The sequence below is a fragment of the Lygodium microphyllum genome, chromosome 6 (assembly GCF_053477565.2).
Source record: "Lygodium microphyllum isolate KBCC chromosome 6, Lygodium_microphyllum_v1.1.10, whole genome shotgun sequence".
In the NCBI taxonomy this organism is placed as follows: Eukaryota; Viridiplantae; Streptophyta; class Polypodiopsida; order Schizaeales; family Lygodiaceae; genus Lygodium; species Lygodium microphyllum.
In genome coordinates, this window is record NC_141140.1 from 126,453,981 (window position 1) to 126,477,930 (window position 23,950).

Genomic DNA, 23,950 nt, shown 5'->3' on the forward strand with positions numbered 1-23,950 from the left:
GTCGACATTAATTGAAGTTGGCTTTCTTGTGCCTATAAATGTGGATGGATCTTGGCCAATGGGCCTTAAAGAATGCACTGTCAGGGATATGTGTGCTGCAATGTATATCAACATGCTTAATATATCTAATGCACATGTAATGTAATGCAACAAACCAAGCAGTCAGATCTTTGTTTCCTACTTTATGAGAGCTTACGTAGGTGATAATGCACTCTCTCCTCTCTGAAACTGTGAAACAAAGCATCAAATGAACAAGCGACAAGCACTGTACCAGATTCGGGTTGTCATGAGACAACTGTTGAATGACAAGGACGACTGATGCTTCCTTACAAACCAAGGTTCTTTCTATATGCAAGAATTGACTGTTGACATAGTCAAGAACTTATCAGGACCCTGAAAGATCCTTACCTAGTATGAGAAATGGGAAACTGATGATGGCAATTGACATCATGTGGAGATAATAATTAAGAGTGCTTTTTTCTATTCTTTTTCTCATGATGAAGATGTAGTCCATTACACCATAAAATACTCTCAAACTGAAAAACATTGTATTAGTCAAATAGTGTGTGCCTTTTTCACTTTTGAGGCTCCTCTTTTGCCCCAGAACACCTGATTCAAAAACAGAACTTCGTATTTTTTCTATCTCAAGTGCATTCTCCATATCATGCCCAGAACAGTCTACTATATAATCCTACACAATCTACTACAAATCAGAAGTAAAATCAAATTGTTTCAGATCATTGCACAACATAAATTTTTAATAGTCCAATGCCTATACAAGTCAAAAGGACCTCTCTCTTTGTTTCTTTTTGGCTGCAGGGGGAATATGGAATCAACAAAACAATTTTGCATTTAGTTATAGAATTCAAGGCTTTATTCTTATTCGGGCACAGTACCACTTTCATTAGAAGGTTTTCTGCACAAAAGAATTTCATACACATAAAAATGCTCCTTGTTCACTATGCAGCATCACTTCACACCCTGCAGTTCTGCTGATAACTTTAGCCTCAAGATTAATGCACAGACCAGCTTGGATGATATATATGAAGACCAGTGAACTTGTCAAGGTAATGATACAATACCTAGACCAGTATGCACCATACCACGCTAACAACCCAGTAACCACATTTACATTTATGTCATGCATCGACTGATATATCTCTTCATGAAAGTCTCTAAAATCCTTCGAACCAGAAGCCAGCAAAATTGTAGTCTCATATCTAGGGCATGCACACACTGATACCTCCTCCTGAATTCAGCAACTAAGATTGCATCTCCACCTCTCTTCTTAGCTCAACGATATCCCCATTATGACTGACTGTTATCCTGACTTCTTAGCTCAGCACCATCCTGAGGGACGAAGTGAGAAAAATGACTCTTCAACGAACATACCCACTCCTAAGTAGCCTCCGCCTCCAAGCGGTTTTTCCACTTGACCAAATACTTGGATAAACGGTCCCCAACAGGATCGTCTAGTCCTAAGGTCAAAAACCAATTGGGGTTCGAGTGGAATATACCAAGCAGTGTCCTTTATCTATGCAACTTCCTCAATCTAAACAATCAGTTCACCTTGTCCCAATCATTTTTTCAAGTGATTAATGTGGAACACAAGGTGAACTCGAATTTCCAAAGATAAACCCAGATCGTAGGATACGCTACTTATCTTCTTGGTAATTTGGAAAGGACCACATTACCTCAAAGATAACTTATAACACTTGCAAATATTATGATTATCGAATACACACACTTTGCCTTGTTTAAAAAGTAATCCATTACAAATGGAATAATTTTTCGCCATCTTTCTCTCAGTAGCCAGCTTTCGGACATCTAAACCACCAAAGCTTCATAGGCTACTAGATCCCTCTTGAACTAGTTGTCAAATCTTACCAAAGTGAAGATCATTTTGACAATGCCCCTTCAGAGAAATATAGAAACCAGTCCAAATTTTGGAGAAGGATAAGGCATTGACTTCAAATATTCAACTAAGAGCATTGGCAACCACATTAGTTGCGCCCTTTCTGTAGCGAATCTCAAAGTCAAATTCCAGCATAAGCTCACTAATCCACCCATCTTGCATTACGGCCACAGAGATCAAGCTAATCACAAAGGTAAGTTAGGTATTTTAATGAACAATGGTCATCCAAATAATAAACCAAAGGCCATACAAATAATAACATCATGCTTTAAGCACATAAAAGACTACCAATAATCCCTTCCCTTGGGTGATGTAATGCATTTAAGCATTGATGAGCTTACGGCTCTCAAATACAATAGGTTGGCCATCCTAATAAAGAATAGCACCTAAAGCATAATCACTCGCATCCGTATGAACCTCAAAAAGTTTATTCAAATTGATAATCTACATCATTGGTACACTAGTAATCAACCACTTTAATGTTTAAAAACATTGATCAAGCTTATTGGTCCAAACTATCAATAGCCTGACATGCTTTTTTGTTTCAAATACCCTTAAGCAAATGTGTTAAGGTTTAGTAATATGAGCGTAATCCTTTATGGGCTTCCGAAAAAATCCAATAAAACCTAAAAAAGATTTTACGTGTCTTATGGTCACCCAAATAGGCCAACTACTCAAACCTTCTTTTCCCTAGGATCCAACCTGCACAAGAGACTGGATACAAGCCATATCCACAAATAAAATAAATTAGACATCAATCTCACCTCCCAACTAAAACCAGCCTTCCTTCTTGGAATGGGTGGTAATAACCTGATTTAAGAGTTAATTACAGCAATAAATAAATGCACACAAAATAAAATGCACACTTTACCATAACATTCTTGAACAGTAGACTCCCTGTTGGCCCCAAAATTGGCGCCCCTTGCGGTATTTCTTTAGCTTTCATTCAATTGGAAGGAGTACAACTCGAGATTCTTCAATCTCCTCCCGCTAACCAATTGCTCTTGTTGTCATAAATGACCAGCAAGCCTTTTGGGTCATTTGCCCCTTGATTCACCCAGGACTTCTTCTCCAATTTGACCCTTGGCTGGCCAAATGCTGCCCCAAATCAATTCGGGATGGGCTAGCTCCTGAAATCCCTTGATAATCTTCAATTATCACGTGCTGATTTCAGTCCCTTGAGCCTTCAATCTCTGGTACGGATCCCAAGGTGGCTGCTAAACCCTAATTTCTGCTGTAAATTGGGGTTTACTGCAAAAATTACAAATCAGCCCACCAAAAATGGCTGAGATCTCTGACGAATGGCTAAGAATTGCTGAGAATGGCTGAGCATAGGCTGAAGGAGATGAGAGAATGCTGTAGAGAGAAAAAATTCTAAGATTTGTCGCGAAGAACTAATCAAAATCAGCTACTGCTCTGCTATACCAGCCCCAAACAGATGCACCAACAACAATAGGAACATCAGAGACTGTGATCTTCAAGAGAAAGTGCATCAGCAGCAATTGCTAGCTTCCCAAGGTCAAGAATATGCAATCTCCATCAACAAAATGGTCTCCAATGGCTGGGAAATGACCCCGAAAGCTGGCAGCAACAGTTCAACAGCTCCAAAATGAAAAAACGAGATTTCCCTCTCCCTTCAGCCCTATTTAGCCTTTCCCCCCACTTGCATGGAAAAGTTTTGCCAAGTGACAGCTTTCTTAATCCATTTTCAGCAATTTCCAGCCATTTAATTAATTTTCAGAATTAATTAATTCTGAAAATTATTTCAACCCTTAATCCATATCCAAAAAATTGACCTTGCCCATCCAAAAATTAATTGGCTAGGCCAATTGCAACCCAAAGTGGTCCCATGCATTAATTGACCCTTGGACATGCATTAATCCATTAATTAATGCCTAGGCCCTAGTGTCACCACTGACACTTAATGGCCAATAATGGTCCTAGGGGCAAACTGACACCATAGTTCACCTAAAAACTTAACAAGTACAACTTGTTACAACTTTTGCCTTTGACACCCAACTTTTTCACAAGGTCCTTGGGCCTTCAACTGTAAAAAAAAGTAGCTCACATGTGTTGCACCTCACATGTGCAACACATGTGCATCTTTTAATTGCACATTTGATTAATCCTTTCATCAAATGTCAATTAAACATAAGCAAAGCATTAAATTTGCACGTCCTCGTGACACCAACCTTAGAGCCAAATGGGCTCACCCCCGAGCCTCGAAGCTTCTAGGCCACAACCACATCCCAAGGATTGGTGTCCTATACCACCATCCCATTGTCCAAATACATTGATCAATAAGCCAAGCATCCAAGAGTGGTAATTACACAATGAATGTACACAATAGGGCCTTAAGTCCTATAAATAGAGCTCACATTCCCTAACCCCAAAGTGCACTTAGCGCATTCGCACTAAGTCACTTCATAACCACTGTGGCCAATACTACTAGCATCCATGGAGATATTCAAGGACATAATAGAGAGCCTTAATTATGACGACTCCACCTAAAATATAGTCACCTTGATCTCCAAAAATGGGGTCTTTGTCACCCCCTATGAGCCCAAAATCTCCACACAGTCCATATCTCCACTAGCGTAGACATCCTGACTATCTAGCTCATACAAATGGTAACCCATTGACTAGGTGTTGTAATCCACAAAAAGGTGTCGTACAGCCTTCCAATCCATCTTCTCTTATTTCTTTGGAATGTGGATCTACATGTCACACCCAAAGATCCTAAAATAAGAGACATTATGTTTAGTGCCAAAATGCATCTCAAAAGGTATCATGTCTAGAATTGTTAGTGTCCCTACAACCTCTGCCCAAAGAACCCCGAACACTCCAACATAGTCCTTGCTATCTCCACCAGGGTCCTATACTCCATTTTTTGTTAGAGTGTAGCTGTTGGCAAACTCTTCGTGTATACTTTAACCTATGTCAAACGAGCAATTCCTTCGAGGTAAACTCACCACCTTTATTAGCTTTGATGATATTCAACTTCCACCAAATTACATTTCTTCATAGATTAGTGAATCTTCAAAGACAAAGAATACATGTGACTTCAGCTACAAAAAGAAAGCTTACGTTATCCTACTAAATCATTACCAGTACGAACCATGGTCCTTTGATGAAGATATCTCCAACACTTATCCTACTTAGTTTATCACCCCTCTCGTCCTTACCCTTCTTTTCTGCATCTACATTTTGGCCTGCCAAAGCCTCCAAATTGTCCTATGGAGAATGTAGCTTAGTACGATCCTCTTGATCCAACACCATGGGCACTAACTTCTCTCATGTGATGGTATCGACCTGTCCCAAAATAAACAAAACAATAAAAGCCATTGTATTGGGTGAGTTGTTGTGCCAATAAGATTAACATCCATGTCTTTGGAGAATATTACCTTTCCCACAATGAGGATCTCATGCTACAATTGTTGCAACTTGTTTATGTGATCTTTTATGAATATAAACTTTCAGGATCAATCACTATACATGAAATTTTGATGCTTTGCTTGGCATTTGGTCAAGTGAATAATCAAATGTGCAAAGGTGAAGTGCACGTGATGTACAAGCAAGTTATTACATGATATTGAGTCAACGACCCCCAAATATCAATTGGCGCCAAAGCAAAAAGTTGTATTAAGTTATATTTGACAAGTACTAAGTGGTATCTAGTGTCAAAAATTGGCCTGGATCATTATATTAGCCTTAAGTGTCAATGGTGACACTAAGGGCTTGGCATTAATTAATTAATTAATGCCAATCCAAAGACTAACCAGTACTCAAGTATACTTGGGTGATAAATGGGCCTAGTCAATTTAATAGTTGGCTGGTCAAATTAATTGTTTGGGAAAAAAAATAAGTATTAGATTAATCTTCAAATTTAAATATTCTGAAAATGAGTTTAATAATGCAAAAAATCACTAAAAATTTAAGTAGAAAGATTCCCACTTGGCAAAACTTGCATATACAAGACAGAAGAGGCTGGTGGGCGGTTGGAGAACGGTCAGTTCAACTTAATGAAGGTTGTGGTCCTAGGAGAGAGGGAGAAGACAATAGCAACAAGTGTCAGCTATGGGAGACATTTTGCAGTCATCATGTATAGTATCAAGGGCAGCAAACAGCAACCCAAGGTCCTACAACAATAGGCGACAGCAATTAGAGGGTTGTTATAGCTAGGCAACAACATATTTGGTGTGTTCCATCAATGGAGACAGCTTTCATGGCTGTCTAGATAGGGCAAACCTGATTTCTTTCATTTTCTGGCCATGGAAGTCTGAATTTTCTCTCTCCTCAACATTATCTCTCATTCTCCAAGCATTTATCATCTTACCTCAACAATCCCAACAGTCCTAGCCATTGGAGGTGGAGATTTTGAAAAATCTCTACTGTGAACCTTGATTTACAACAAGGATTAGGGTTTGACGATCACCTTGAGAAGTGTGCTCAATTTTACAAGCCTACGACTTGAATTACAAGCTACAACTCCTCATATAAAAGAATTTCAAGAAATTCAAGAGGCTAACCAGCAAATGGTGAATTTGTGGCTAAATTTGTCACCCAAGAGCATAGCGAAGGCCAATTCCACGAGCAAACCAAGGAGCGAATTGGTTTGAAGGCTTGTTGGTCATCTGTGACGACAAGAGGCGTTTGGATTAGCAAAGGAAGATGAAGAATCTCAGTATACTCCATCCATTTGTAATTTAAGTTAACAAAATACTGCAAGAAACACTAGGTTTTGGGGCCAATCAGGTGTCAAATGTCCAAGACTAAGAGGTAACATTTGCATTTCAATTTAGGTGAATTTATTTGCTTGTTGTAATGAGTTGAATCATGTCATTACAACCCTTTCCCCAAAAGAAGGCCGGTTTCATGGTTTCATTGTTGGAATCCAATATAATGATATAACTTGCTTGCACATCACATCCGCACCTCACATTTGCACATTTGATTATTAACTTAATCAAATGACGGGCAAAGCATCAAAATTTCATGTCTTGGTGACAAGATCCATGGTCCACATTTGTATCTCCATAGATACCCTCTTCATGGGCCTTATCCCAATATAAAGCTGCTCCGAGTGCAGCCATATCTATCATGCACTTGTCATATGCTTCACATGCATGACGACCATCAATGTGCAAGGGAGAAATATGGAAGGCGGATACGAACCCAAGCACTTATGCCTTCTCCAAATCATATTTCTCAAATGTACAAAGAGTTCTCAAGTCTTTGTGTCACCAAAATGAGAAATGAACTTGATGATTTAATTAAAAATTACTATTCAATTGAATCATCGAGTCATTTCTTATTCTGGTGACACTTTTGACCATTGGATGGTCAATTTTTTCTGTCACCACTCCACAAGATCATAGAACTCCAAGATAACCTCCACCATCACCTTCCAAAATGTCTCCATCAAGCTTCTAATCACGAGGAAATACAAGTAGAACGGAACCTTGCGGTCTATAGTGGCCTAGAAGTCCATGTTTGAGCCACCATGCATCCTTCTCTCCCTCAAATCGGTTGAACTTCTTGGATAGTCCCCCTTCAACTCCAAAAATTAAAATGCAGCCAACTAGGACCTCCTCCATCTGATCATTGTGGTTATTTCACCATCAAAGGCGATGAAAATGCAAATCTACTCCAAATGCTGAAAATGCAGTAGACTCCTTCACAAAAATCATGTCCACACACTTCCTCTTTACGCTAGGCAGACACAAGCAACCCTGCCAATCAGCAAATGAAGTGAAGGAATCTTTGTCTGTTAGAGTGTCTCTTAGCTTATTACAGCCATAAGTTGACGCACAACCCTCCCATTCGCACTCTAAGGGCTGAAATGCATTTCCATTGACGTGCTGAATTCCCATCTTTGGCTCAACCCACCTTGATACCATGTCAAAGTGCAACATTGTAGAAGCAGATGCAAGGGCTTTGAGGTTTGATGCTCGAGGGAGGCTGTTGCCCTCTCGAGATGCATTTCATGCTCACCGGCGTCAATCCTCCCCCTCTCCCCCCCCCCCCCCTGGTGCATCAATTGCTTGATTGCAAAGGGCATATCTTGAGGCTATGGTTCATATTGAAATGTAGAGGTTTCAAGCTGCAAAATCTATGGATGCGGAAGGGAAAGCAATGATCCAATAGTTCTTCCCTTCTTTGTTTATCATGAGACTCGCTTCATGGAATGTCAAAGGGCTTTCATTGGAGAGTAAGTAGTATAGGTTGTGAAGGACTATTTTTGCCAATAACTGGGATGTTTTTAGTGCGGTGGAGCATAAGCAACACTCGTTGGCTGGTACCACCTATGTTTATAAGGAATTTACGATGTTCCTTAGTGGCTGGGTTTCTCATAAATCTGGAGTTATGTTGCCTATTCGATTCTCATTGCAGCCTTCATTGGTTCATCAAGGTGTTCAAGGTAGCTTCCCTGCGGTGGAGATTATGTATGAGAGGGAGGTTTTGTAGTTGGTGGGTGTGTATGGTCCTAACACAAACTAAGACCGTCGTCAACTTTGGGAAGATTTGCAATCCCTTTCCATGGCCCATCAAGGGTTTGTTATGGACAACTTTAATATATGTGTATCTATGGATCAAGCAACTTCACCTCACTTTGTTATGGATGGCCCTCAATGTCAAGCATGGGATGCTATAGTAGCCTTGGCTTTGAAATAGGACATGTGGTCGTGGTTGCATCCTTATGAGTCTAAATTTACATACTGATCTCTTCAACATTTGGACACCTAGGCCAAGCTGGATTGGACGTACATTTACCAGAGTGATTCCTTTCTTCCAGCAATGATTGACATGTGGGTGGAGAAGAATCATGTCCTTTCTGATCACTACTCCTTGGTTTTGGTAATGACTCATCGATCGGTGCATGCTTCAAGGCTTTGCTTGTCTGCTTGCCTTTATGTTTTAATCAGTCTTTTCTATTGAACGATCGATTTTTCAAGTGCACGCAGCAATTCATTGCAGTGTTCGAACACAAGTTCTATCTGTTAGCCAATCATTTCTTGGACAGTACGGACGTCAATGCCACATCAGCAAGTGCCACGTCGGCACCTGCAGTCGGACAGGTTGCTGCAGTCAGACAATTTTTACTGCAGTCGGCTGCATTTAATGCAGCTGACCTGCTGCAGTTATTTCCTATTTTTCGGCTATGTGGCCCACTTCAGCATTCATTATTCAGATTCTGATCTTGAGATCTATTGGCTGAGATAGACTGTGCTCGAGCTGACGGAGATCGAGGTCATCAAGTCCGAGACATACACAGATATTTCCTCTGCCCCCTTGTGTATTTCTGCACTCTTATACAACATACTACACCGCCGATTTTCTGTGTTTACACTGTCTCCTTTTCTCTCTCCCTCTCTTCTCTCTGTGTTCACTCTCTCAATCTTTGTCCTACGCTTCCGCATCGCTGCACTCTAACATGGTATCAAAGCGATGAAAATGGATTGAGTGAGGGCTCAACCTATTTGAAGAGGAGATTTCAGCGCAACACAGGACTGCATTTCCAAGTTTCGAGGACAAGCGGGAGGGCTGCGCATCGGATCAAGGCTGAAGCGAGCGTGCACGTGCGGGAAAGGAGTCTAATTGGTGAATTTGCTGCAGGTTATTGCGGTTCGAAGGGGAGGAAGGCTGCGTTTGAGGCCTTCCATTGCAGATTTTACCTTTTCATCGCCTCCGAGGGGTGAAGAAGGTTTGGGCAGTGGAGGAATCAATCCTAGAAGGCTACGTTTTCACAGTCAGAGGGGGCTGTTTTTTGAGTTTGTGCAAGTATTACAGGTTAACATGTCTACAGAGACTGATTTGGAGTTCTAGGCGATCATGAACAGGAAGGTGCCTGTCCTACCGGCTCTTCCAAAGGATCAAAAGCTTGATGGTGACAATTACCGCATCTGGCGGGTGATGATGTTGGCCTATCAAAGTGCAGCGATGCAGAAGCGTACGACAAAGACTAAGAGAGAGTGAACACAGAGAGAAGAGAGGGAGAGAGAAAAGGAGACAATGTAAATGTAGAAAATCTGCGGTGTAGTATACTATATAAGAGTGCAGAAATACACAAGGGAGCAGAGGAAATATCTGCGTATGTCTCCAACTTGACCTCCTTGATCTTCGTCAGCCCAGCACAGTCTGTCTCAACCAACAGATCTCAAAATCAGAATCCGAATAATGAATGCTGAAGTGTGCCACAAAGCCAGCTATAAATAGCCGAAAAATAGGAAATAACTGCAGCAGGTCGGCCGATGACAGTAAAAACTGTCCAATTGCAACAACCTTTCCGACTACAGGTGCTGACGTGGCACTGACGTCCATACTGTCCAAGAAATGATTGGCTAACACCCCCTCTCAGATCTTGGACGGGTCAAAAGAATGAGGTATCAAAGCGGTGAAGATGGACTGATTGAGGGCTGAACCTATTTGAAGAGGAGATTTCAGCACGACACAAGGTTGCGTTTCCAGGTTTCGAGGGCGAGCAGGAGGGCTGCACATCGGATCAAGGCTGAAGCGAGCATGGACGTGCGGGAAAAGAGTATTAGGTGAATTTGCTGCAGGTTATTGCTGTTCGAAGGGGAGAAAGGCTGCGTTTGAGGCCTTCCATTGCAGATGTTACCTTTTCATCACCTCCGGCTGGTGAAGAAGATTCGGGCAGTGGAGAAATCAGTCCTAGAAGGCTGCGTTTTCATAGTCAAAGGGGGCTGTTTTCTGCGTTTGTGCAAGTATCGCAGGTTAACATGTCTACAGAGATTGATTTGGAGTTCCAGGCAATCATGGACAAGAAGGTGCCTATCCTACCAACTCTTCCAACGGATCAAAAGCTTGATGGTGACAGTTACCGCATCTGGCGGGTGATGATGTTGGCCATTTTAGAGTCTATGATTTAGCGGAGCTGGTGATGGAGGAGATTAACAGGCCCTTGGTGAGGGATGAGTCCAAACTCTCTTGCAATGCTCGTGCGGAGTTGACCAAGGCCCAGTCTCATTGGGACAAACTGAATGCTAGGATTCGATCTTTTCTATTTCTATTCTGTACCACAACAGGGTGCAACGGTGATAGCTCACATCGAGCACTTGACGGTGGCTCGTGAGATATGGCTGGAGCTCGACCAGATGTATAACCGGATGACCCTGATGAAGAGGGTTTCTTTGGAGGTGCAGATGCGGACTTTGTCTGTGAGTCTTCTTCGCTTCGAGAACACATCAACAAGCTTCGGCAGCTTCAGATGCAAGTTCAAAATGCGGGAAAGTCTATTTCCTCCGAAGACATGGCAATCACTTTACTATCCCAGTTGCCACCACAATTCCGTACTTTTTGTTCCGCTCTTATTGCTTCAGGGCGGGAATCGACTCTTCGGTGGGAACAGTTGGTTCCTATGGTCTTGGACCAGGAGGAACAATTAAAGGGACAGAATGCTTCCAAATCGGAGGCATTAGTTGGTCAAGCCTCTCAAAAAAAGGGGAAGGACCAAAAGAAGAAGGAGAACAACAAATCCAAGAAAAACAAGGAGAAGGAATCGACTTGCCATATTTGTGCAAAGACCGGTCACTGGAAGAAGGATTGCCCTGACAAAGACAAGAAGGATACCAAGAAGAAGGACACGAAGGACTCTGGAGCGGTGGCTCCACCCTCATCAGCTGCTTTTCTACACTTAGCAATCATTGAGAACTCTACACCAACAACTTCTGATGTTGCGATGACAGCTCCCCAAGCTCAAGAGTGGATTGTGGACAGTGGCGCCATATGGCACATGACTCCTTCCGTTGGTATTGCCCATTTGCAATCTTCGCATGGGCAAATTCTCATTGGAGACAGCTCTTCTGTGTCTATTGCTGCACGGGGTGAGATGTAGCTCTTTACTTTCGGTTCATAAGATTTGTGCTCTTGGCCTCTTGGTGGAGTTTGATAGTGATATTGTTCGACTCCTTGATAGTGGATCGAAGAAGGTTCTCTCTGCAAGGTATGAGGATAATGGAGTCTACAAATTGAAGTCTTCTTCAGCTCTTACTTCTCTTCTTACTTCTCAAACACAATCCGAGCTATGGCATGCTCGGTTTGGCCACCTGAACTACGAGTACCTTCGGAAGGCGTCGCGAGGGTCCTTTGTCCAAGGCTTGCCAAACATAGTGGTGAGCCATCAGCCATGTGTCTCCTGCATTTGTGGGAAACTACATCGGGATGCGATTCCCAACAAAGCTTCTAGGCGGTCTACTTCACCCATGGAGCTTGTATCTACGGATCTTTTTGGCCCGATGAGGACCGAGTCTCTGAAGGGGAGCTTGTACTTCATGTTGATCGTAGATGACTACAGCAGGATGACTTAGGGTCTATTTCTTGATTTTGAAGTCAGAGGATCTCTCTCATTTCAAGGATTGTCTTTTTTTTTTAGGAGAACCATTCTGGCCAGTGACTAAGGACCTTGCGTTCAGACAAGGGAGGTGAATTTATGTCTAAAGAGTTTGCTCATTTTTATGCAGATAGGGGCATTTACCAAAAGTTTGCTAACACCAACACTCCCCAAGAGAATGGCATTTTGGAGCGGAAGAATCGAAGTGTGATCGAAATGGCACGCACCATGATGGAGCACCGACAAACACCTTAGTTTTTGTGGGCCGAGGCAGTGGCTACCGCAGTTCAATCCTTAATCAATCTCCCACTTTGGCCATTGACAGGATGACACCTTTTAAGGCTTACTTCGAGACTAAGCCTGATGTCTCTTATTTCAAGATCTTTGGGTGTGACGCTTATGTGCACATTCCAAAGATGCAGTGTGATAAGTTCGAGATAGCTTCCCAATGACAGGTTTTTGTTGGCTATAGCTCCCAATCCCAAGGTTATTGTTTGTTTGATCCTGTTAAGCAGGATGTCTATATGAGCCGAGATGTGCAATTCGTTGAAGTACCGGCCACAAAGGGGAGTAAGGAGCACCCCGTCCTTGGAGATCCAGGGGAGAGTTGGGCTCTCCAGACAATTTCTTTGGAGCCAGAGTCTCTTGATGGAGATTCTTCTTCAGATTCAGAGTCTTCTCTTTCACCGGCCACCCCTGAGGAGCTTCCGCCAGTGGAGCTTCCTGAGTCTTCAGCACATGGAGAGCGACGTTCGTCCTCCTCGTTGGGCCCGTGACACCCTCCGAGATTCAGGGATTGAGGGGGTCCCTGAGGAGTGGGAACCGCAAGATGGACCACGGAGGTCACAAAGGAACCAGACACATTCTTCGAAGCTTGTTTGCTCCAACTATTGTTTGTTGACCCCTATTATGTAGGATCGAGAGCCCACTTCAATGAAGGAGGCTTTGCAGTCTGATCATTGGCGGAAGGCCATGGAAGCTAAGTTGAAGGCTATTGAGAGGAATGGCACTTGGTCTCTTGTGCCTCGTCCCTCTCACAAGAAGGTGATTGGTGTCAAGTGGGTCTTCAAGACCAAGTACCTTAGCGATGGTTCTTTGGACAAGCACAAGGCTCGCCTTGTTACTAAAGCTTTTGCTCAACGCCCATGCATTGATTTCCATGATACTTTTGCCCGCATTGCTCGTATGGAGACTATTCGAGTTGTTCTTGCCTTGGCTGGCCATAGAAGATGGCATGTTTATCAGTTGAATGTGAAGTTGGCCTTTCTGAATGGTAACTTGCAGGAGGAGATCTATGTTGAGCAACCTCCTGGCTTTGGATCCTCGGATGAGAAAGTTTATAGGTTGAAGAAGGCCTTGTATGGCCTCAAGCAGGCTCCGCATGCATGGAACGAGAAGATTGACTCGTTTCTTCAGTCAAAGTTGGGATATCGGCGCTCCAAGGCCGACCCACAGCTTTATCACACTTCCGAGGTTGGTCCAGTGTTGTTCGTGTTATATGTTGATGATTTGATTTTGACAAGGGATCATGCACAGAAGGTCCGAGAGACCAAGACAGCTTTACATCAGGCATTCGAGATGTCGGATTTGGGGCTTCTTCTTGGGTCACGAGATTTACCAGTCTCAGAGGGGGATTTTCATCTCTCAACACAGATACATTCAAGAGCTCTTGGTAACTTTTGAGATGGAGACTTGTCAGCCCATTACTACTTCTCTGTGGATCCGAATTGGAAGGCCACTTCACACTCAATTCCGTGATGGATGCTTTACGTTACCATCAGTTGATTGGATCCTTGATTTGGCTTCTCAACACTCGTATTGATCTTTGTTTTATTGTGGGCCTTTTGGCAGGGTTCATGACGGAATCCAAACAAGTGCATTGGTAGGCTGCCCTGCGGATTCTTCAATATTTGAGGGGAACCTCTGACTTAGGGATTTCTTATCCCGCAGGTACAGATGCTTTCAGTATGGTTTTTGCAAGTTGTAGTGACTCGGATTGGGCTGGAGATGTGGACCACCGACGGTCTACTACAAGCTATTGTTTTATAGTGGGTACGGGTGTTATCTCTTGGAGTAGCAAGAAGCAGCCCACGGTAGCCCTTTCTTCTATTGAGGCAGAGTATCGGGCTGCGTCTTCCACCACATGTGAGGTTGTGTGGCTTCGGAGATTGTTGGAGCAGCTTGGCTGCCCCCAGACTCGTCCTACTCTTCTACGGTGCAACAATGAGAGTTGCATTGCCTTGGTACGGAATCCAGTATTCCATGCCCGGATGAAGCACATTGAGATCCAGTATCACTTCATTTGGGAGAAGCTTCTAGATGGGACCATTGATGTGGAGTACTGCAAGACGAAGGATAATCTTGCAGATTTGTTTACGAAGGCACTTCCCCAGGCTCTTCTTCGGCAGCATTCCAAATCCCTCAGTCTTTTGACCCGTCCAAGATCTGAGAGGGGGTGTTAGCCAGTCATTTCCTGGACAGTACAGACGTCAGTGCCACGTCAGTAGGTGCCACATCAGCACCTACAGTCGGACAGGTTGCTGCAGTCGCACAGTTTTTACTGCAGTCAACTGCATTTAAGGCAGCCGACCTACTGTAATTATGTCCTATTTTTCGGCTATTTATAGCCGGTTTTGTGGCACACTTCAGCATTCATTATTCAGATTCTGATCTTGAGATTTGTTGGCTGAGACAAACTATGGTCGGGCTGACGGAGATCAAGGTCATCAAGTCGGAGACATACGCAGATATTTCCTATGCCCCCTTGTGTATTTCTGCACTCTTATTCAGCATACTACACCGCAGTTTTTCTGCGTTTACACTGTCTCCTTTTCTCTCCCTCTCTTCTCTCTGTGTTCACTCTCTCTCAGCCTTTGTCCATCGCTGCACTCTGACACTATCCAAGGGTATCAATACATGGCCTATTTTCAAGGATAATACACGAGCTTTGTCTAGACAATATGGTATTCAACGTGCATCTGCTTTATGTGCTAAATTGCAATATTTGCACTCTTTATTGGAACATTTATAATATATACAATAGGCCAAGGATACCTCTCTGATGACTTGAGTCTTGCTCACATGTTCTGAAAGGCTGAAATGCAAAGTCCAAGCTCTTCAAGAGACATTGATTATGCCAAAGCCTCTAGCCAATATGTTATTATGATCCAGCTAGATATTGAAAAGGCTTTTGAACATGTCAACTAGTCTTTTAGGGATGCAATGACACGTGTTGTGCTTAACCGAGGAGTCACAAATGAGATTGCCTTATCTCATTCTCTTCGTCAAGGATGCCCTCTCGGTCCTTCATTGTTTTCATTGGTCGTTCGCCCGATGCTCTCTTTGCTGGATAGACTCACTAATGATGGGGAGATTGTTGGTTTGTCTCTTCTGAGTGGTCCTCAACTTTTGGATCAATCTTTTGCAGATGATAACAAACCAATGTGAATCGGGCAATGGCTATTTGGAATCTGTTTGGTTTAGCCTCAAGCCTCCATATTAATGCTCAAAAATCTGTATTGATTTCTTGTATGGGTGTGGATGTGCCGATTCGAGAATTGCTTGATTGAATGTCCTTTTGAGTTTATGAGAAGTTTATGCAATCGGCTCAAAGTGTCTCAATCTATCATGATTGGTATGGTCTCTTATTTTTTACCCTTGCTTCCCTAGACCAACAAGTCTCTCTTAGAATTGGTGGCAGCATATTACTACTTCAAAACGGTTGGGGGAAGCTGCTTTGTTGAATATCAATCTTTATCTGATATCTCGAGGAATGGCGCTTTTGCAAGTTCTATGCATGCACAATCACCGTTGGACTAATGTTGCAAAATTTCTTATTGAGGAGACCGGAAGAATTGCTAGATTGGGGATGTAGACAATACATGATGCTATCATTTCTGGGCAGTCCCATCTTTATTCTTTCCATCGCATACGCCAATACTTCGGGTACCTAGAGGCTATATTCAAATTCGGTCAACCTTGCAGGTATAATCCATTGCTTGCTTTTCAACCTTCTTTCCCATGGCAATATTGGATATTTGTGAAACCTGATGATTTTTAGAAAAGGTGACTAGTTAGATCTACTATAAGATGGTAGACAATAAGTGATAGGTCACTAAGAAAGACAATATTTGGTGTGCTCAAGATAGCAAATAGAGTGGTGAGACAAATTTCTTCAATTGTGGAGGTCCAAGATCCCTTATCATGGGAAAGTTTTTATATAGGGGAGCTTATCAAATGTTTTCCCATTGCGGATGTGCTACATGTGTTGAGCTAAAACATGCATTACTTGCTAATTAGCCTCTTAAACAGCCCCAAAACACACTTAAAAATGCTCTTTTAGAGTAATACCCTAAAACGGGGAGCGGTTCGAGAGAGTTCAGTGAAAACCCTAATTTTTGGGGCACCCTTCCACATCTATAAATAGACAGGCTGCCCCCATTCAAATTTATTCCGTCTGTCCAGGTTTCTCACTCCACGTGCAGATTTCAGCCATCAACCTCCTCCCACGTGGTTGCCCAGCCCTCGAGACTGCTGCCACTCCATCCGTGTTTGCTCCTGCTGCTGGCACCTTCATCCATGCTAACGTCAGCTGATGGCAACATCATCATCTGCTGCGATCTGATCATCCAGTTATCACCAGCCACATCATCAAACACTATTTCAGCCTGCTGTTTACAACAGACTATGCACAGTTTCCAACCTCTGATCGGTGGTACACTGCTGTGTTTACCAGTTTCCAACCTCCAGACTACTGCATTTTGGTGACCAGCCTGCTGCCATTCACTATTCGGCACTCCTACACTCAGACTGGTGGTCATCGACTTGGGATCCGTCTCTGGTGGATGTCACACTACAACATTGCTCTGCCCTTGAGCACATTGTACACTCTTACATTCATTTACAGCATTCATTCACTTAAGAGTTGTGTTCTCTCTCTCCATTCTTTTGTTTGTGTTTGAGTTTCTGATTTTGAGTTTTGAGTTTTGCGTTTAGGATTTGAATTTTGCCCTCTGTGTCTATGTCTATCTCTTTGTGTTTCTGACGTGGATGTACACTCTGTGTGTCCTCAGTGCAAACCCTAGCAGTTTTCTTCACATGGTATCAGAGCCGGTGCTCTTGTAGTATCATGTGGATATTGTGGAGAGCTAGTCTTTGTGCAAGGCACACAATACGACTCGTAACCGAATCACAATGTCCCAGACACCTTCTTCTCCAATTCCTATGATGTCTTAACAGGCTTCTCCATCATTGGAGACCCTGAGGCGGCATTATGGACTCCGTGACAAGGACCACACTCCACCTTCACCAGATTTCACTAACATGAGAGAGGACTTTGAGGAGTACTATCGCAACTAGTACGGTGATGTTTACACCCCTCCTATTAGTTTTGCTACCACATTCGGACCACTTGGTGAGGCTGGCCACCTCTCCGATCATGAAGGACATACGGCATTCAGAACGTCTGGCAATCCATCTTCATCATCTCACTCGGGTCCGATGTCAAGTTTGTACAATTCTTCTGTGTTGCATGAATCAAAACCCTCACCTGTTTCTTCTTTTGAGGTACACGATCCACATGGCTTTGTGTATGTGAACTTCAATAGAGGAGGCTCACAAAGCAAAAGAAATTCAGGTACATCTACAGCTTGTGTTTCATTTGAGCATGTCACACACACTTCTCACTTCCCTCCCATCCCACCCTCTTCTATATCACACCTTAATCACCTCTCATCAACTTTCCAAAACCTTGGATTACACTCCACATCTGCATCACACACCCTAGGGGTTGGATCTTCCATCTCCGCTCCTAGCACTTTTCCTTCTCCAGCCTATTCTCTACCTCTTTACACCATGATACTTCGCTAGGGGAAATGCCACCCCTTTAACACAGTCCCTCTCACCTTTCAGCAAAGGAGCACACCCATAACTCCTGGGTCGACTGTGATGGACATCCCCCTCACTATCCCCAGCTTCAAATCTTCCATGACCACTCGTACACAAGGGTTTCCATCCTCAGCTTATGGCATGTCTTCACACTCTCCTTGGGTTATACCTACACAGGGATTCCCATATGCTTCCCGTGTTCCCGTCCCACCTCCTTGAGTTCCTCATGTGGCTACCATGCCCATGCCTAGTCAGCCCATCCCTACCTATGGATCCACCTTGCACACTACCCATATGCCTAGTGGGCACTCTCGGGCCCATTCCCAAGTGTACTCCACTCCCCTATCCTACCCACGCTACACTTTTTCACACTATCCATCTCCAAGCACTACCACTCCTGTTGCAACGGCCAAGAACGCCTTCAAGGATAAGACACATTTTAAGGGGTCAAATTTCACCACTTGGTCTAATTTCATGCAACAAGTGCTTGAGTCTCAAGGCCTTTGGAACCTCTTCATTGGTCTAGAGCCTATGCCGGACCCTCGACTAGCTCACCCTGATTACATCCGTCATTGGAGAGCCTGCAATGCCACAGCCAATGTTGAGCTGATGCAGGGATTGCTTCTTGAGTTTCACTCTCAGTTGCAGCACTTTCCGCTTGCATCAGAGCGTTGGAGTCACCTTCTCAGCCGCTATGTGTCTCGTGATCGTACTCGATGCATCAATCTCGAGTTTCAGCTTCAAGAGTTCTCTATGAAGGAAGGGGATGATCTAAACGTCAAGCTGGCTGAATATAGGCGGTTACTTGCCGAGTTCGCCACTACTGGCTCTCCAAAGTTAGCTAACGTTCAGGTTACATTCTTCTTGAATAAGTTGCCCGAAAAATACTTCAATTTCATTCAACACATCATCTCCCAACCTCGATTGCCAACCTTCTATGAGTTTGAGTGCCTGTTCTTGCGTTATGCAAGGTTGCATGATCAAGTTCACAAGAAATCCTCATCACAGCCTTATTCAGAGCAGAGGGGGTTGGTTGCCTCTTCATCAAGAGGGAAAACCACCAGTGGCAAGAACTCGCAAGATACAAAGGCAAGCCAATCCAAGGGTGACTCCTCTTTCTCAGATGGAACCAAAGAATCTAGACCTATCTGGCAGCAACTCCTTAAGAAAAACCGGTTTTGCACACATTGCCGGAGAGCAGGCCATGTGGACGAGGAGTGTCGCTCCAAGGCCCAAGGTCTTCCACCTAAAAAGCCTTTGTAGACCACTGCAACTGCACAATCCAGTGGGGCTACGCCTTCTACTCCTGCTTTATCTACTCCTTCAGCATCCACCGTTGCTGTTGGACATGTGGCTCAAGTACAACCTCAGCAGCCCATCTCTTTCACTATCCCTGAGAGACTGGCTAATTGGTATGCAGGTTCCAATCCCGTTGCACTTCATGCATCTATCTCACCTTTCTCCCCACCTCATCAAGCGTTCTCCTCGCAGAACCCTGCTACTAGACGTACGCGACGGTAGCCACCTTCTTAGACTAGTATATCTCCAGGTCCTTTCGAATACCCTAGATCAATCTAACATTTATTTTTCTCACTCTTAGAGTCGGGCCCATAGGATTCATTGTCCTTAGCTTTTCCATTCTTTTATCTTCCGTTGCATTTAGTCACACACATACACATTCATTGCATTTATTTTGAGTTAGATTTTCTTTATGTTATGTTTTGCTTTGGAGCATCTCACCACTAACCTCTGTGTGTACAAATTCTCATCTCTTTTTCAAGGTTTTGTCTTTCAGTATAGGGCTAACTTGCAGATTGCTTTTGTCCTATCTGGGCTAGAGACATGGGGATGCACACCGTTCCTTTCATGGTTTCATCATCCTAGGAGTACTTGCTCTTCTTCCAGCATGGCGGTTTCCCCTCCCCAGGCAGATCATGCATCATCTCTCTCGATGCGATCATGGCGGTGACTTCTACCTTGCTCTTCTAGCGGGGTGCTTCATCCACTTCATCTTATTTCATTCCTTATGGTTCTCGGCACCATATGAAGACCGACATCAGGCTCCTCTTCCTTCTTCGACATCTACATCCAGGCTGAGAGAGAGTTCCTACCCTTCTTGGTATTCTACAAGCTTCAACACTTTGTCTTCGACATCGCCTTCTCCTCCCTATTGTACCTTGCCCTTTGCATTGCATAATTTCGTCATCTTTGTACTAGGGTGCTTGGGCAAGTGAACAATTTTTCCATGAGGAACACTATCCAAGTGGCACCTACTCCTTGAGCATTCTTCAACACGTAACATACTTTGTATCTCATTGTACCAAGCACCACTTGAGCGGATCCTAAGTTGTTTCCACCGGTGGTTGTTGTTACCACACCACCATCCTCCATCACATGGATACCTCATCACCTATTTTTCCTTTGTCCGATGCCCTATCCTCTCTGGGGTGACTACTTGGATTCCCTTGGTAAGATAACCATCACCTCTGTAGTCTTGGTAGGCCACTGGGTAGCTGACATATACCCTTTGTCCGATGCCCTGGCTGCTTTGGGGTGGGACGCCTTGGGATAAGTAAACATCACAATGGCTGGCCTAACCTTTCGGCTCAGTTTTAAGCCTAAGAGGGGATGTTGAGCTAAAACATGTATTACTTGCTGATTAGCCTTTTAAGCAGTCCCAAAAGACACTAAAAAATGCTCTTTTAGAGTAAAACCCTAAAATGGAAAGCGGTTCAAGAGAGTTCAGTGGAAACCCTAATTTTTGGGACACCCTTCCACATCTATAAATAGATAAGCTACCCCCATTCAGATTTATTCTGTCTGTGCAAGTTTCTCACTCCACGTGCAGATTTCAGCCATCAACCTCCTCCCACGTGGCTATCCAACCCTCAAGACTACTGCCACTCCATCCATGTTTGCTTGTGTTGTTGGCGCCTTCATCCACGCTGACATCAGTTGCTGGCGACATCACCATCTGCTGCGATCTGATCATCCAATTATCGCAAGCCACATCAGACATTGTTTCAGTCTGCTATTTCGAACCTCTGATCGATGCACAGCAGTCTGTGCAAAATTTCTAGCCTCTGATTGGTGGTACAATGCTGCGTTTACCAGTTTCTAGCCTCCAGACTGTTGCGTTTTGGTGACCAACTTGCTGCCATTCACTATTCGGCACTACTCCACTCCGACTGATGGTCACAAATTTGGGATCCGTCTCCGGTGGACATCACACTCCGACATTGCTTTGCCCTTGAGCACACTGTACACTCTTGCATTCATTTACAGCATTCATTCACTTTAGAGTTGTGTTCTCTCTCTCCCTTCTTCTGTTTGTGTTTCAGTTTTTGTGTTTAAGTTTTGAGTTTTGCCCTCTGTGTCTGTGTCTATGTCTGTCTCTTTGTGTTTCTGTCGTGGACGTACACTTTGTGCGTCCTCAATGCAAACCCTAGCAGTTTTCTTGACAACATGCCCACGAGATCTCACGTGGCCAAGGCATCTTCTGCACTACATGTGATGAGACACCAATTCGCCTCTTCATCTCTTGCCCTTAAGCGAGACAAATTGGAGCTTTGTTTCTTGTGTGTGGACCTCGGTGACTCAACAACAAATGCCCATCCATTCTTGGTCATGGGCAAGATGACTTCTTTGTCCACTCTGCAATTAGATCATTCTTACCTCTTCCATTTTCTTAGGTGGGTAGCTCTCTCATACATTTGATGAACCTTCATTTTTTAATCGGCCTCCAGTATCCGTGGTCATGTGGTCCGTGTTCAAGGATTACTATTATGGCCAATCTCTTCCATGGTTTCAACAAACCTGGTCCTCCTTGATGTAGCTACTCTTCAACTAGATATTGGTTGTCCTACTCCAATTGTGCCACCTACATGATATTTGTGTGCTATGTTTTGGAAATTGGTAGCTTTTTGACTTGACTTGTGATTGCTAGAATTTTCAAGGGCTGGCCAAAAGGCCTGATGTAAATACTTTTATTGCTAGAATTTTCAGGGCTGGCTTGATGTAAATACTTTTATTTAATTCCACGAGAGAGACAAAGAGGATGCACGGGCTGAGAGAGAGTGGAACACACACACGCACGGAGAGAGAGAGAGAGAGAGAGAACTCGCAAAGGAGTGAATACTGAAGATTGAAATCTGAAAGCATAATATGTACACGGTGTGAGTGTCGAAGTATGCAATGAGCACTCAACATGGCCTCACACACAAAAAAAGGAAAAGCACATGACCACTAGGGCTAGAACAGCATAAATAGGAGCAGAAAAAGTAAAAGAAGCAGCGGGTCAGCTAGGCTGAATCTAGCCAACTACATTGCCACATCTCAGCCTGCTTGGTCAGAACCTGCCCGCTGACTGTCCATGCCTGCCTAAAATTGGTCCCACTGCCCTGCACTGCCCAAATATTGCCAGCCACTCCTACCCGACTGTGCAAAAGCCCTCCATTGGCCTGCTACTCATCCAAGGGATGATCCTCTAACAAATTCACCTCACTTGTAAAAACTTTGTCTAGAGGTATTTCAGTTGGAACCCACTTGAATTGGGGCTGCAATAGTTATGACAGAGCATAGATCTGAAGCATAGCCTAGTGCTCGAGAGGGGGATAGTACTTCAAAGTTCAAATTCCCCTCCTAAGAAAACTGGCTCTAGAATTTAAAAGTCCTAGTGTCAGCTAGCACTATGTGTTTTTTGAGACTTCTATGCTAAATGGTCATGCCACCATACTTGCGACAGTCTTGATGGGCACTTGGTGCAACTCTTAAATACCATAATGAACAAACCTTTACTTAAGAAAATGTTGTATTTCTTTTTGGCTGTTGAAATACATGGTTGTAACTTCTAGTAGCCATGATAATTCAGGCTACTACACCATTTGAAATTTTGGTGGAAACAGTGTTTCGAAAAAAATAATAAACTACAATATAAATAATAATATGTGTGTTTATGCATGTAAATCAACATATACATACACATACTAAGCATACTAGAGACTACAGTCACTAAACAATCTTAACTTTTAAGACAAGAATCTAAGATCCAAGATTAGCATTGCGCACTCTCACATAGTTCAGCTTTGCATGTTGCTGTCAAAGTGCAACAATGCGGAAGCATGGGACCAAGACTGAGAGAGAGTGAACACAAAGAGGAGAGAGAGAGAGAGAGAGAGAAAGAGACAGTGAAACGTAGAAAATCTACAGTGAAGAATGTTGTATAGGGATGCAGAATTATACACGAGTGCAAAGAGAATATATGCGTATGTCTCCGCCTTGAGGACCTCGATCTCCGTCAGCCCGAGTGTTGTCTGTCACCAGCAGGTTGTCTCTATCAAATACAAGTGATAGACAAGTGCTGGAGAGAACTGCTATAAATAGCAAAAGAAAATACCAAGAAAATGACCAGCATCAAGTTGGCTGAATTTAATGCAGCTGACTGCATAAAAACTGTCCGGCTGCTCGGCCTGGCCAACTGCAAACTGCCATGTGGCATTTGCTCAGCCTGGCCAACTGCAGACTGCAATGTGGCATTTGCGCTGGCTACTGACGTGTCTTGCTGACGTGGCTGCTAACGTGTCCTACCTGCTACGCTGTCTTGCTTTGATCTACTGAAACTCTCCTAGCTGTCCAAGGAATGACAATCTCTAACACCCCCTCTCATATCCTGGATAGGTCATAAGACTGAGGGATCTAGCATGTCTCCGAAGAAGAGCCTGGGGAAGCGCCTTCGTGAACAAATCTGCAAGATTATCCTCCGTCTTGCAGTACTCTACATCAATGGTCCCATCCAAAAG

At 43.6% G+C, this 23,950-nt stretch overlaps 1 protein-coding gene across 2 annotated transcripts in view; it reads right to left on the reverse strand.

Moving 5' to 3' along the window:
- Window positions 1-326: 326 nt before the first annotated feature.
- LOC148035096 (putative dolichyl-diphosphooligosaccharide--protein glycosyltransferase subunit 3B) overlaps window positions 327-23,950 on the reverse strand; it is a 39,183-nt gene continuing 15,559 nt past the window's right edge. The window contains exon 2 of one of the 2 annotated variants that reach the window (XM_087680052.1): window positions 327-609. The gene's annotated coding sequence lies outside the window, so the exon portion shown is untranslated. Of the gene's footprint in view, window positions 610-1,719; window positions 2,097-23,950 lie in introns of those variants that run through there. The other variant, XM_087680053.1, reaches the window with a different exon arrangement.